Genomic DNA, 13820 nt, shown 5'->3' on the forward strand with positions numbered 1-13820 from the left:
TTAACCAAAATGATGGCGCGAAAATACTCGATGACACACCTATGCATTCGTACTTACTACCTCTTTATCGCTTTATGTCTACCATAAACACTTGTTCTCCTACTGTTTTAAACTGTCTGTACCTGGAATATACGTAAGACGCAAAATACGTACTATAAATGTACGTATATAGATATATCACGTATGGATGAAAAAAGGAAAGAAATTAATTAATCCGTGTTTGTGCAACTCGAGTCGAAGAAATCTTCCTACGATGATCAGAAAGAAAGAGGGAGAGAGAGTTTTTATTTCTTCTATTCTTTTATCAAATGAATTGGATCGTCGCGGAAACGACAAGATTTTCAGCATAAAATTTGATATATCTTGAACTAAACACTATATAATATCATTATTTAATATTATGGATATATTAAGTACATAAGATCGTAGAAATTCGATACAGAGTTCGCGTGTTTCGACCTTAACAAAATTTCATCGGATGACGATGTAGTTGGATGGGTTAATAGCGTTATTCATTCTCGAATGGAAGGAAGGTCGATATTAACGTGAAGAAGGAAAAAAGAATAGAAATAGATCACGCGAAATAGCGAAGAGCTTTTTTTTTCCTGAGTTTTTATTGGGTGATTATATGGATACGCGCGCGCAGGTTATTTATATCAGTATCAATTTGTCAAGGCGAGACGGTAGCGTTACCGTTCATGCTAGTCGAGGGATTTAATCAAAATGAAGAGAGCAGGCAAACATTAAACTACCATGGGGAACGTGAAATGTGCGAATTCGCGGCAATATGAAGGTCGTTAGATATATGAAGTAGATATATCTACTATGTATGTATGTAAAAGGAGGACCCTAGTCGGAATAAGAGGGCACGTACATATACGCATAAATAAAAAGAGAGTATATTTGTTATTCGTCTCTTTTTTTCCTTTCCTTCTCCCCGCCTTCACCACGCAGCTCCCCTTGTGCCCCTTATCGTGCACGAAACGCAAACCGAAGAATTAACCGTTAGCCGCAAACTTGAAAAACGCATTGCATTTCTTAATGATCCTTTTTCGTTCTCTATGTTTTCTACAGATGAATGCACATAGAGACATGCGTGCACGTATAGACCGAAGCGCAGGGACGGAAAGACCCCGAAGCGATCTTCGTGTTTACATTTGGAAGAACGTGTAAAAACAGCCGCCCAGCATCTGCCCTAGGTCCAAGCGATTCAACGGCACGGCACGCCACGCCACGCGCCTGGCTTTACGGAAGTGTTTAGAGTACATATTTGAAATATATGCGTCTTTGCGATCAAACGATTCACCGATGCGTTGCTCGTCCCTCGATAATCCATCATTCCACGAATTTGTTACGTCGACGATAATAAGCTTAAAAAATAGGTCTTTCTTTTCTTTTAATATTTATTATTGAGGCGCAACAGAGTTCGATCGGATTATACATAATTACGTGGCGCCGTTATCGATCCTATTTGAAAAAACATTTTTATTATATATATCCTTTATTGTACCTATTGTAAATTATTTTATATTATAAACACATCGACATTGATATAAATGGTTATTATTCATGTCAAAGTAATAAATTAATTAATTAAAATGATAAACTCGGAGAAAGAACGACGAATTCTAAACAATTTTTAATATCGTCCGATATCCAATGCGAGTGAATATGCGAATAAATATAAATATACATTCACTAATTGCGAATGGACGCGCTAATATCGAAGTACTTAAACAGTTATATTACCGCGCGATATATCCATGCGGTGTCCCACCTGTACCGACAAAAGTTCACCAAATTTGGTCAGATTGACCAGTTCTCGGATCTTTAATAAAATCGAGGAGATATAGAAAAGGAATTCATGGAAGGTACGTCACTAGCGCACACACGCTCATACGCGCGCGCACACGCACACACTCTAACTCTCTCTTTACTGCTATAAAGGAAATTAATATCATACTTTCTTACGATCGCGTGAACACGAACATACTTTTATTGAGTTTATCATTGCGAAACGAAACTTATGATCCGTACAGATACAACACTCATCGTGATTTCCGTCATTTCTCTTTTAATATCATTATGACGATTTCAACGATCGTTTAACGCAAAATAACAACATATTTTTATATAGGGGATATAGAAAATTGGCAAAATTTTATTAATAACGTGAATCGCATAACATTCTTTAATTTGGAATTTTAGGAGATTGAAAAGACTGTGAGATCGACGAAAACAAAAAGAAAAGTTGACAATCTGTGTAGACATTTCATTTAAAATAAAGAGAAAAAATATATCTATATATGCCTTTTACTTAACTTACATCACATAGTATATTAAACTGTTACGAATATCACGAGGAAAGATTACGTTTTCAGTACTACATGTTCATGACTTTATGTATACATGAGACAAGAATTTCTGAAACGATCCATCTAGTTTTAAGCGCGATTCTCATTCGCAACACGTGTATAACACGTGACAATTCGCGTGAAAATTATAGATTGGCAAATCCCCAAAAATTGTACATCCGTTCGTAACCACACACACAAGCACGCACGACTTTGTAACCTCAAAAATCTAAAGGGTAAACTCGAATGATCGTGCGTTTATTAAAAAAGAAAAAAAAGAAGAAAAAATCACAAAACAATAGTTGTTTTACCTGATATGAGAGATCGACACTTGATAAACGATGTCGACAAATCTCCTTTAAAAATTCTCCTCTTCCCTTTTTTCTTTAAACAGCCGAACTTTGATATGCGTCGATTTCTTTGATAGATCTCACCGGCCCACCTGGAGTTTTCATTCATGTATCTATGTAATTCTCGTAATTGGCCGTTTCTTTGCCTATCGTTGCGATATGTATCCTGCAAGTATGTTCAATTCTTCTTTCTCGTTACCCCGGATTATACAATAAGTATAGCACTTTCACACACTACTCTCTGTCGTCGATGCGTCGTGGCAACGATAATATGTATGACCGGCGAGTAACGATCGAAGTGGAAAAAGAGTCTAGAGGGAAAGTGCGAGAGAGAGAGAGAGAGAGAAAAGTGAAAAAAGATTAAAAGTAGGGAGAAAGAAAAAAGAAAAGGAAAGCAAAAAAAGAGAAAAAGTATCTACCCTCACGGCAGCCGCGCGAGCCAACTATTGACGATCGGAAAGAGAGAGAATAGAGACCACATACACTGTAGTTATTACGAGCGACGTAGGTGTAATACACATCCTCGAGAACGGCGACGTCGACGGCCGTTCACACTGTCGAGTACCGTACACACTGTCCGTACGCATCGTCGACGCGGCTATGCTCGTACTCCCACTGCCACGCACCCGCGTAAGTACTTACCTTCTAGCGCGCCGGAGAATTATCCTACGTAGAAGTTGGAGAGGGGGCAGAAGAACAAGGGAGGGGAGACTTCCACGCGATTGATGCAACAAACGAAAGAAAAAGACACATCTGTGAATATATTTTCTAAACCCTTTTCTTAAAATGCATGTCATTTTATAGAAAAGAAATTAAGTAAATGGCACATCCTTAAGAAAAATAAACTCAACGGGCTATACAGTATTCAATATTGCCAATTGTAAATATCATTGTATTATCTGTATTGAATGTAAATAAAAAATTAGATTATTTTATTTACATATTATACAATATATCTAGTAATGCATGAGAAAACTCAATAATTATATGACCAATTAGACAACCACAGAACCAACAAGCAGAGTGGCGCAGTGGAAGCGTGCTGGGCCCATAACCCAGAGGTCCGTGGATCGAAACCATGCTCTGCTAACTGGGTGTCTCTTGACACATTTGTTTTTTATCTTTGATTTTTTGTTTTTTTATTATTCCTCTAATTATTCTGTGGTATCTATTAAATAGTTATAGATATACATAAGAATAATTTGTTGTTTCGAGCAAACGGCATATTTGGAAACTTACGATATTATATCCGTTTACTATTAACTAGCTAATACTTGCAAATTCTCTACATTCTTTTGAAATTTCAGTGCGAACTGCGCGGGCAATTTCTTCGTTCGTTAAAAACATGTAAAAATAAATTTTAATAAGAATACTTGATATTTAAAATTCATTCGATAGATATTATGTTTGTGCCGATAATGTCAACATAAAGTTTTCTATTTAAATAAGTAAAAGATAGATGTTAAAAACGTTACGATATTTAAAAAAGCTTTCAAAATGTATAATATCACTTATTGACAATATCGATAATCCTCTTCGAGGAATAAAAAATAACAAAGTAATCTGGAATTTGCAAAACAACAAAACATAGATAGTACATAGATACACTTCGCAATCCTTTTATAATACTTTGCACCTATTTTGCGACCTCTCTATCAGGAAAAAAACTTCTTTAAAATAATCATGATATATGCTACTTAAATCGAAGGTTCTGTAAATGATAAAGGAGTGTGGTCATTAATTTACGTAGTAGCAGCGTAGTACTGTTTGACAAAAAGGAAAAAGCGGATGAAAAAAAAAAATAAATAAAAAAGAAAAACTGATTTCTTTTTGGTATATCCGAGGAGGAACACGTTAGAACATAATACGTATTAACATAAATATACATGCAACCCATCTAACCAAACCAACAAATAAATATATGTAATGCACTAACGCTAAACGAATATATAAGAATGTATAAGTCTATATCTATAAAACGTTAGAAAAGTCTCTGTTTTTATTGTACAATCATTTGAAGTATTACATAATAATAAAAAAAAGGCCAGAAAAGAGGAGTGATAGGAGAAATGATTGAATACAATGCTTTGTTGCAATAAATTTCTAATTGTATGCTACTTATATAATTTATTGTAGCCGTGGTTGCGTCAGTGTTCCATTAAAGCTTCGCTTGATGTTGCGGCTACAGTTGCGACTGAAGATGCGTCTGAAGTTACGACTGGTAGAGACTAAAGTTGCCACCGAAGTTGTGTTTGGATTCGCCTGCAGTTGTGTCTGGTTTCGTTTGTAGCTGTGTCTAGATTCGCCAGAACTCGGGTCTGGTTTAGTCTGAAGTTGTGCCTAGTTTCGTCTGAAGTTGTGTCTGGTATAGACTGAAGTTATGTCTGGTTTCGTCTGAGGCTGTGCCTGGTTAAGCCTCAACTAGTATCTGGTTTAGTCTAAAGTTGTGTCTAGATTCGTATGGAGTTGTGTCTGGTATAGACTGAAGTTATGTCTGGTTTCGTCTGAGGCTGGGCCTGGTTAAGCCTCAACTAGTATCTGGTTTAGTCTAAAGTTGTGTCTAGATTCGTATGGAGTTGTGTCTGGTATAGACTGTAGTTATGTCTGGTTTCGTCTGAGGCTGGGCCTGGTTAAGCCTCAACTAGTATCTGGTATAGTCAAAGTTGTGTCTAGCTTCGTATGGAGTTGTGTCTGGTATAGACTGAAGTTATGTCTGGTTTCGTCTGAGGCTGTGCCTGGTTAAGCATCAACTAGTATCTGGTTTAGTCTAAAGTTGTGTCTAACTTCGTATGGAGTTGTGTCTGGTATAGACTGTAGTTATGTCTGGTTTCGTCTGAGGCTGGGCCTGGTTAAGCCTCAACTAGTATCTGGTATAGTCAAAGTTGTGTCTAGCTTCGTATGGAGTTGTGTCTGGTATAGACTGAAGTTATGTCTGGTTTCGTCTGAGGGTGTGCCTGGTTAAGCATCAACTAGTATCTGGATTAGTCTAAAGTTGTGTCTAGCTTCGTATGGAGTTGTGTCTGGTATAGACTGAAGTTATGTCTGGTTTCGTCTGAGGCTGTGCCTGGTTAAGCATCAAATAGTATCTGGTTTAGTCTAAAGTTGTGTCTAGCTTCGTATGGAGTTGTGTCTGGTATAGACTGAAGTTATGTCTGGTTTCGTCTGAGGCTGGGCCTGGTTAAGCCTCAACTAGTATCTGGTTTAGTTTAAAGTTGTGTCAAGTTTCGTATGGAGTTGTGTCTGGTATAGACTGAAGTTATGTCTGGTTTCGTCTGAGGCTGGGCCTGGTTAAGCCTCAACTAGTATCTGGTTTAGTCTAAAGTTGTGTCTAGTTTCGTATGGAGTTGTGTCTGGTATAGACTGAAGTTATGTCTGGTTTCGTCTGAGGCTGTGCCTGGTTAAGCCTCAACTAGTATCTGGTTTAGTCTAAAGTTGTGTCTAGTTTCGTATGGAGTTGTGTCTGGTATAGACTGAAGTTATGTCTGGTTTCGTCTGAGGCTGGGCCTGGTTAAGCCTCAACTAGTATCTGGTATAGTCAAAGTTGTGTCTAGTTTCGTATGGAGTTGTGTCTGGTATAGACTGAAGTTATGTCTGGTTTCGTCTGAGGCTGTGCCTGGTTAAGCATCAACTAGTATCTGGTTTAGTCTAAAGTTGTGTCTAGCTTCGTATGGAGTTGTGTCTGGTATAGACTGAAGTTATGTCTGGTTTCGTCTGAGGCTGGGCCTGGTTAAGCCTCAACTAGTATCTGGTATAGTCAAAGTTGTGTCTAGTTTCGTATGGAGTTGTGTCTGGTATAGACTGAAGTTATGTCTGGTTTCGTCTGAGGCTTTGCCTGGTTAAGCCTCAACTAGTATCTGGTTTAGTATAAAGTTGTGTCTAGTTTCGTATGGAGTTGTGTCTGGTATAGATTGAAGTTATGTCTGGTTTCGTCTGAGGCTATGCTTGGTTAAGTCTCAACTAGTATCTGGTTGCGTCAGGGTTGCGTCAGGGTTGCGTCAGGGTTGCGTCAGGGTTGCGTCAGGGTTGCGTCAGGGTTGCGTCAGGGTTGCGTCAGGGTTGCGTCAGGGTTGCGTCAGGGTTGCGTCAGGGTTGCGTCAGGGTTGCGTCAGGGTTGCGTCAGGGTTGCGTCAGGGTTGCGTCAGGGTTGCGTCAGGGTTGCGTCAGGGTTGCGTCAGGGTTGCGTCAGGGTTGCGTCAGGGTTGCGTCAGGGTTGCGTCAGGGTTGCGTCAGGGTTGCGTCAGGGTTGCGGCAGGGTTGCGTCAGGGTTGCGTCAGGGTTGCGTCAGGGTTGCGTCAGGGTTGCGTCAGGGTTGCGTCAGGGTTGCGTCAGGGTTGCGTCAGGGTTGCGTCAGGGTTGCGTCAGGGTTGCGTCAGGGTTGCGTCAGGGTTGCGTCAGGGTTGCGTCAGGGTTGCGTCAGGGTTGCGTCAGGGTTGCGTCAGGGTTGCGTCAGGGTTGCGTCAGGGTTGCGTCAGGGTTGCGTCAGGGTTGCGTCAGGGTTGCGTCAGGGTTGCGTCAGGGTTGCGTCAGGGTTGCGTCAGGGTTGCGTCAGGGTTGCGTCAGGGTTGCGTCAGGGTTGCGTCAGGGTTGCGTCAGGGTTGCGTCAGGGTTGCGTCAGGGTTGCGTCAGGGTTGCGTCAGGGTTGCGTCAGGGTTGCGTCAGGGTTGCGTCAGGGTTGCGTCAGGGTTGCGTCAGGGTTGCGTCAGGGTTGCGTCAGGGTTGCGTCAGGGTTGCGTCAGGGTTGCGTCAGGGTTGCGTCAGGGTTGCGTCAGGGTTGCGTCAGGGTTGCGTCAGGGTTGCGTCAGGGTTGCGTCAGGGTTGCGTCAGGGTTGCGTCAGGGTTGCGTCAGGGTTGCGTCAGGGTTGCGTCAGGGTTGCGTCAGGGTTGCGTCAGGGTTGCGTCAGGGTTGCGTCAGGGTTGCGTCAGGGTTGCGTCAGGGTTGCGTCAGGGTTGCGTCAGGGTTGCGTCAGGGTTGCGTCGGGGTTGCGTCAGGGTTGCGTCAGGGTTGCGTCAGGGTTGCGTCAGGGTTGCGTCAGGGTTGCGTCAGGGTTGCGTCAGGGTTGCGTCAGGGTTGCGTCAGGGTTGCGTCAGGGTTGCGTCAGGGTTGCGTCAGGGTTGCGTCAGGGTTGCGTCAGGGTTGCGTCAGGGTTGCGTCAGGGTTGCGTCAGGGTTGCGTCAGGGTTGCGTCAGGGTTGCGTCAGGGTTGCGTCAGGGTTGCGTCAGGGTTGCGTCAGGGTTGCGTCAGGGTTGCGTCAGGGTTGCGTCAGGGTTGCGTCAGGGTTGCGTCAGGGTTGCGTCAGGGTTGCGTCAGGGTTGCGTCAGGGTTGCGTCAGGGTTGCGTCAGGGTTGCGTCAGGGTTGCGTCAGGGTTGCGTCAGGGTTGCGTCAGGGTTGCGTCAGGGTTGCGTCAGGGTTGCGTCAGGGTTGCGTCAGGGTTGCGTCAGGGTTGCGTCAGGGTTGCGTCAGGGTTGCGTCAGGGTTGCGTCAGGGTTGCGTCAGGGTTGCGTCAGGGTTGCGTCAGGGTTGCGTCAGGGTTGCGTCAGGGTTGCGTCAGGGTTGCGTCAGGGTTGCGTCAGGGTTGCGTCAGGGTTGCGTCAGGGTTGCGTCAGGGTTGCGTCAGGGTTGCGTCAGGGTTGCGTCAGGGTTGCGTCAGGGTTGCGTCAGGGTTGCGTCAGGGTTGCGTCAGGGTTGCGTCAGGGTTGCGTCAGGGTTGCGTCAGGGTTGCGTCAGGGTTGCGTCAGGGTTGCGTCAGGGTTGCGTCAGGGTTGCGTCAGGGTTGCGTCAGGGTTGCGTCAGGGTTGCGTCAGGGTTGCGTCAGGGTTGCGTCAGGGTTGCGTCAGGGTTGCGTCAGGGTTGCGTCAGGGTTGCGTCAGGGTTGCGTCAGGGTTGCGTCAGGGTTGCGTCAGGGTTGCGTCAGGGTTGCGTCAGGGTTGCGTCAGGGTTGCGTCAGGGTTGCGTCAGGGTTGCGTCAGGGTTGCGTCAGGGTTGCGTCAGGGTTGCGTCAGGGTTGCGTCAGGGTTGCGTCAGGGTTGCGTCAGGGTTGCGTCAGGGTTGCGTCAGGGTTGCGTCAGGGTTGCGTCAGGGTTGCGTCAGGGTTGCGTCAGGGTTGCGTCAGGGTTGCGTCAGGGTTGCGTCAGGGTTGCGTCAGGGTTGCGTCAGGGTTGCGTCAGGGTTGCGTCAGGGTTGCGTCAGGGTTGCGTCAGGGTTGCGTCAGGGTTGCGTCAGGGTTGCGTCAGGGTTGCGTCAGGGTTGCGTCAGGGTTGCGTCAGGGTTGCGTCAGGGTTGCGTCAGGGTTGCGTCAGGGTTGCGTCAGGGTTGCGTCAGGGTTGCGTCAGGGTTGCGTCAGGGTTGCGTCAGGGTTGCGTCAGGGTTGCGTCAGGGTTGCGTCAGGGTTGCGTCAGGGTTGCGTCAGGGTTGCGTCAGGGTTGCGTCAGGGTTGCGTCAGGGTTGCGTCAGGGTTGCGTCAGGGTTGCGTCAGGGTTGCGTCAGGGTTGCGTCAGGGTTGCGTCAGGGTTGCGTCAGGGTTGCGTCAGGGTTGCGTCAGGGTTGCGTCAGGGTTGCGTCAGGGTTGCGTCAGGGTTGCGTCAGGGTTGCGTCAGGGTTGCGTCAGGGTTGCGTCAGGGTTGCGTCAGGGTTCCGTCAGGGTTGCGTCAGGGTTGCGTCAGGGTTGCGTCAGGGTTGCGTCAGGGTTGCGTCAGGGTTGCGTCAGGGTTGCGTCAGGGTTGCGTCAGGGTTGCGTCAGGGTTGCGTCAGGGTTGCGTCAGGGTTGCGTCAGGGTTGCGTCAGGGTTGCGTCAGGGTTGCGTCAGGGTTGCGTCAGGGTTGCGTCAGGGTTGCGTCAGGGTTGCGTCAGGGTTGCGTCAGGGTTGCGTCAGGGTTGCGTCAGGGTTGCGTCAGGGTTGCGTCAGGGTTGCGTCAGGGTTGCGTCAGGGTTGCGTCAGGGTTGCGTCAGGGTTGCGTCAGGGTTGCGTCAGGGTTGCGTCAGGGTTGCGTCAGGGTTGCGTCAGGGTTGCGTCAGGGTTGCGTCAGGGTTGCGTCAGGGTTGCGTCAGGGTTGCGTCAGGGTTGCGTCAGGGTTGCGTCAGGGTTGCGTCAGGGTTGCGTCAGGGTTGCGTCAGGGTTGCGTCAGGGTTGCGTCAGGGTTGCGTCAGGGTTGCGTCAGGGTTGCGTCAGGGTTGCGTCAGGGTTGCGTCAGGGTTGCGTCAGGGTTGCGTCAGGGTTGCGTCAGGGTTGCGTCAGGGTTGCGTCAGGGTTGCGTCAGGGTTGCGTCAGGGTTGCGTCAGGGTTGCGTCAGGGTTGCGTCAGGGTTGCGTCAGGGTTGCGTCAGGGTTGCGTCAGGGTTGCGTCAGGGTTGCGTCAGGGTTGCGTCAGGGTTGCGTCAGGGTTGCGTCAGGGTTGCGTCAGGGTTGCGTCAGGGTTGCGTCAGGGTTGCGTCAGGGTTGCGTCAGGGTTGCGTCAGGGTTGCGTCAGGGTTGCGTCAGGGTTGCGTCAGGGTTGCGTCAGGGTTGCGTCAGGGTTGCGTCAGGGTTGCGTCAGGGTTGCGTCAGGGTTGCGTCAGGGTTGCGTCAGGGTTGCGTCAGGGTTGCGTCAGGGTTGCGTCAGGGTTGCGTCAGGGTTGCGTCAGGGTTGCGTCAGGGTTGCGTCAGGGTTGCGTCAGGGTTGCGTCAGGGTTGCGTCAGGGTTGCGTCAGGGTTGCGTCAGGGTTGCGTCAGGGTTGCGTCAGGGTTGCGTCAGGGTTGCGTCAGGGTTGCGTCAGGGTTGCGTCAGGGTTGCGTCAGGGTTGCGTCAGGGTTGCGTCAGGGTTGCGTCAGGGTTGCGTCAGGGTTGCGTCAGGGTTGCGTCAGGGTTGCGTCAGGGTTGCGTCAGGGTTGCGTCAGGGTTGCGTCAGGGTTGCGTCAGGGCTGCGTCAGGGTTGCGTCAGGGTTGCGTCAGGGTTGCGTCAGGGTTGCGTCAGGGTTGCGTCAGGGTTGCGTCAGGGTTGCGTCAGGGTTGCGTCAGGGTTGCGTCAGGGTTGCGTCAGGGTTGCGTCAGGGTTGCGTCAGGGTTGCGTCAGGGTTGCGTCAGGGTTGCGTCAGGGTTGCGTCAGGGTTGCGTCAGGGTTGCGTCAGGGTTGCGTCAGGGTTGCGTCAGGGTTGCGTCAGGGTTGCGTCAGGGTTGCGTCAGGGTTGCGTCAGGGTTGCGTCAGGGTTGCGTCAGGGTTGCGTCAGGGTTGCGTCAGGGTTGCGTCAGGGTTGCGTCAGGGTTGCGTCAGGGTTGCGTCAGGGTTGCGTCAGGGTTGCGTCAGGGTTGCGTCAGGGTTGCGTCAGGGTTGCGTCAGGGTTGCGTCAGGGTTGCGTCAGGGTTGCGTCAGGGTTGCGTCAGGGTTGCGTCAGGGTTGCGTCAGGGTTGCGTCAGGGTTGCGTCAGGGTTGCGTCAGGGTTGCGTCAGGGTTGCGTCAGGGTTGCGTCAGGGTTGCGTCAGGGTTGCGTCAGGGTTGCGTCAGGGTTGCGTCAGGGTTGCGTCAGGGTTGCGTCAGGGTTGCGTCAGGGCTGCGTCAGGGTTGCGTCAGGGTTGCGTCAGGGTTGCGTCAGGGTTGCGTCAGGGTTGCGTCAGGGTTGCGTCAGGGTTGCGTCAGGGTTGCGTCAGGGTTGCGTCAGGGTTGCGTCAGGGTTGCGTCAGGGTTGCGTCAGGGTTGCGTCAGGGTTGCGTCAGGGTTGCGTCAGGGTTGCGTCAGGGTTGCGTCAGGGTTGCGTCAGGGTTGCGTCAGGGTTGCGTCAGGGTTGCGTCAGGGTTGCGTCAGGGTTGCGTCAGGGTTGCGTCAGGGTTGCGTCAGGGTTGCGTCAGGGTTGCGTCAGGGTTGCGTCAGGGTTGCGTCAGGGTTGCGTCAGGGTTGCGTCAGGGTTGCGTCAGGGTTGCGTCAGGGTTGCGTCAGGGTTGCGTCAGGGTTGCGTCAGGGTTGCGTCAGGGTTGCGTCAGGGTTGCGTCAGGGTTGCGTCAGGGTTGCGTCAGGGTTGCGTCAGGGTTGCGTCAGGGTTGCGTCAGGGTTGCGTCAGGGTTGCGTCAGGGTTGCGTCAGGGTTGCGTCAGGGTTGCGTCAGGGTTGCGTCAGGGTTGCGTCAGGGTTGCGTCAGGGTTGCGTCAGGGTTGCGTCAGGGTTGCGTCAGGGTTGCGTCAGGGTTGCGTCAGGGTTGCGTCAGGGTTGCGTCAGGGTTGCGTCAGGGTTGCGTCAGGGTTGCGTCAGGGTTGCGTCAGGGTTGCGTCAGGGTTGCGTCAGGGTTGCGTCAGGGTTGCGTCAGGGTTGCGTCAGGGTTGCGTCAGGGTTGCGTCAGGGTTGCGTCAGGGTTGCGTCAGGGTTGCGTCAGGGTTGCGTCAGGGTTGCGTCAGGGTTGCGTCAGGGTTGCGTCAGGGTTGCGTCAGGGTTGCGTCAGGGTTGCGTCAGGGTTGCGTCAGGGTTGCGTCAGGGTTGCGTCAGGGTTGCGTCAGGGTTGCGTCAGGGTTGCGTCAGGGTTGCGTCAGGGTTGCGTCAGGGTTGCGTCAGGGTTGCGTCAGGGTTGCGTCAGGGTTGCGTCAGGGTTGCGTCAGGGTTGCGTCAGGGTTGCGTCAGGGTTGCGTCAGGGTTGCGTCAGGGTTGCGTCAGGGTTGCGTCAGGGTTGCGTCAGGGTTGCGTCAGGGTTGCGTCAGGGTTGCGTCAGGGTTGCGTCAGGGTTGCGTCAGGGTTGCGTCAGGGTTGCGTCAGGGTTGCGTCAGGGTTGCGTCAGGGTTGCGTCAGGGTTGCGTCAGGGTTGCGTCAGGGTTGCGTCAGGGTTGCGTCAGGGTTGCGTCAGGGTTGCGTCAGGGTTGCGTCAGGGTTGCGTCAGGGTTGCGTCAGGGTTGCGTCAGGGTTGCGTCAGGGTTGCGTCAGGGTTGCGTCAGGGTTGCGTCAGGGTTGCGTCAGGGTTGCGTCAGGGTTGCGTCAGGGTTGCGTCAGGGTTGCGTCAGGGTTGCGTCAGGGTTGCGTCAGGGTTGCGTCAGGGTTGCGTCAGGGTTGCGTCAGGGTTGCGTCAGGGTTGCGTCAGGGTTGCGTCAGGGTTGCGTCAGGGTTGCGTCAGGGTTGCGTCAGGGTTGCGTCAGGGTTGCGTCAGGGTTGCGTCAGGGTTGCGTCAGGGTTGCGTCAGGGTTGCGTCAGGGTTGCGTCAGGGTTGCGTCAGGGTTGCGTCAGGGTTGCGTCAGGGTTGCGTCAGGGTTGCGTCAGGGTTGCGTCAGGGTTGCGTCAGGGTTGCGTCAGGGTTGCGTCAGGGTTGCGTCAGGGTTGCGTCAGGGTTGCGTCAGGGTTGCGTCAGGGTTGCGTCAGGGTTGCGTCAGGGTTGCGTCAGGGTTGCGTCAGGGTTGCGTCAGGGTTGCGTCAGGGTTGCGTCAGGGTTGCGTCAGGGTTGCGTCAGGGTTGCGTCAGGGTTGCGTCAGGGTTGCGTCAGGGTTGCGTCAGGGTTGCGTCAGGGTTGCGTCAGGGTTGCGTCAGGGTTGCGTCAGGGTTGCGTCAGGGTTGCGTCAGGGTTGCGTCAGGGTTGCGTCAGGGTTGCGTCAGGGTTGCGTCAGGGTTGCGTCAGGGTTGCGTCAGGGTTGCGTCAGGGTTGCGTCAGGGTTGCGTCAGGGTTGCGTCAGGGTTGCGTCAGGGTTGCGTCAGGGTTGCGTCAGGGTTGCGTCAGGGTTGCGTCAGGGTTGCGTCAGGGTTGCGTCAGGGTTGCGTCAGGGTTGCGTCAGGGTTGCGTCAGGGTTGCGTCAGGGTTGCGTCAGGGTTGCGTCAGGGTTGCGTCAGGGTTGCGTCAGGGTTGCGTCAGGGTTGCGTCAGGGTTGCGTCAGGGTTGCGTCAGGGTTGCGTCAGGGTTGCGTCAGGGTTGCGTCAGGGTTGCGTCAGGGTTGCGTCAGGGTTGCGTCAGGGTTGCGTCAGGGTTGCGTCAGGGTTGCGTCAGGGTTGCGTCAGGGTTGCGTCAGGGTTGCGTCAGGGTTGCGTCAGGGTTGCGTCAGGGTTGCGTCAGGGTTGCGTCAGGGTTGCGTCAGGGTTGCGTCAGGGTTGCGTCAGGGTTGCGTCAGGGTTGCGTCAGGGTTGCGTCAGGGTTGCGTCAGGGTTGCGTCAGGGTTGCGTCAGGGTTGCGTCAGGGTTGCGTCAG

The 13820-nt window shown here is 51.1% G+C and overlaps 1 protein-coding gene, 1 long non-coding RNA gene and 1 other non-coding gene across 3 annotated transcripts in view; 2 read left to right on the top strand and 1 right to left on the bottom strand.

Moving 5' to 3' along the window:
* The window catches only part of LOC124946861, a 29690-nt gene extending 27393 nt beyond the window's left edge, over window positions 1–2297 (top strand). The window contains exon 3 of the long non-coding RNA XR_007100223.1: window positions 1075–2297. This is a non-coding gene — a long non-coding RNA (uncharacterized LOC124946861). The remainder of the gene's footprint in view (window positions 1–1074) is intronic.
* The window catches only part of LOC124946787 (protein sickie), an 84341-nt gene extending 81630 nt beyond the window's left edge, over window positions 1–2711 (bottom strand). The window contains exon 1 of the mRNA XM_047488013.1: window positions 2666–2711. The gene's annotated coding sequence lies outside the window, so the exon portion shown is untranslated. The remainder of the gene's footprint in view (window positions 1–2665) is intronic.
* Window positions 2712–3721: 1010 nt separating this feature from the next.
* On the top strand, window positions 3722–3793 carry Trnam-cau. Its single transcript has one exon. It is a non-coding gene; the product is annotated as a tRNA-Met (tRNA).
* Window positions 3794–13820: the final 10027 nt, after the last annotated feature.

The sequence above is a fragment of the Vespa velutina genome, chromosome 2 (genome assembly GCF_912470025.1).
Source record: "Vespa velutina chromosome 2, iVesVel2.1, whole genome shotgun sequence".
NCBI lineage: Eukaryota > Metazoa > Arthropoda > Insecta > Hymenoptera > Vespidae > Vespa > Vespa velutina.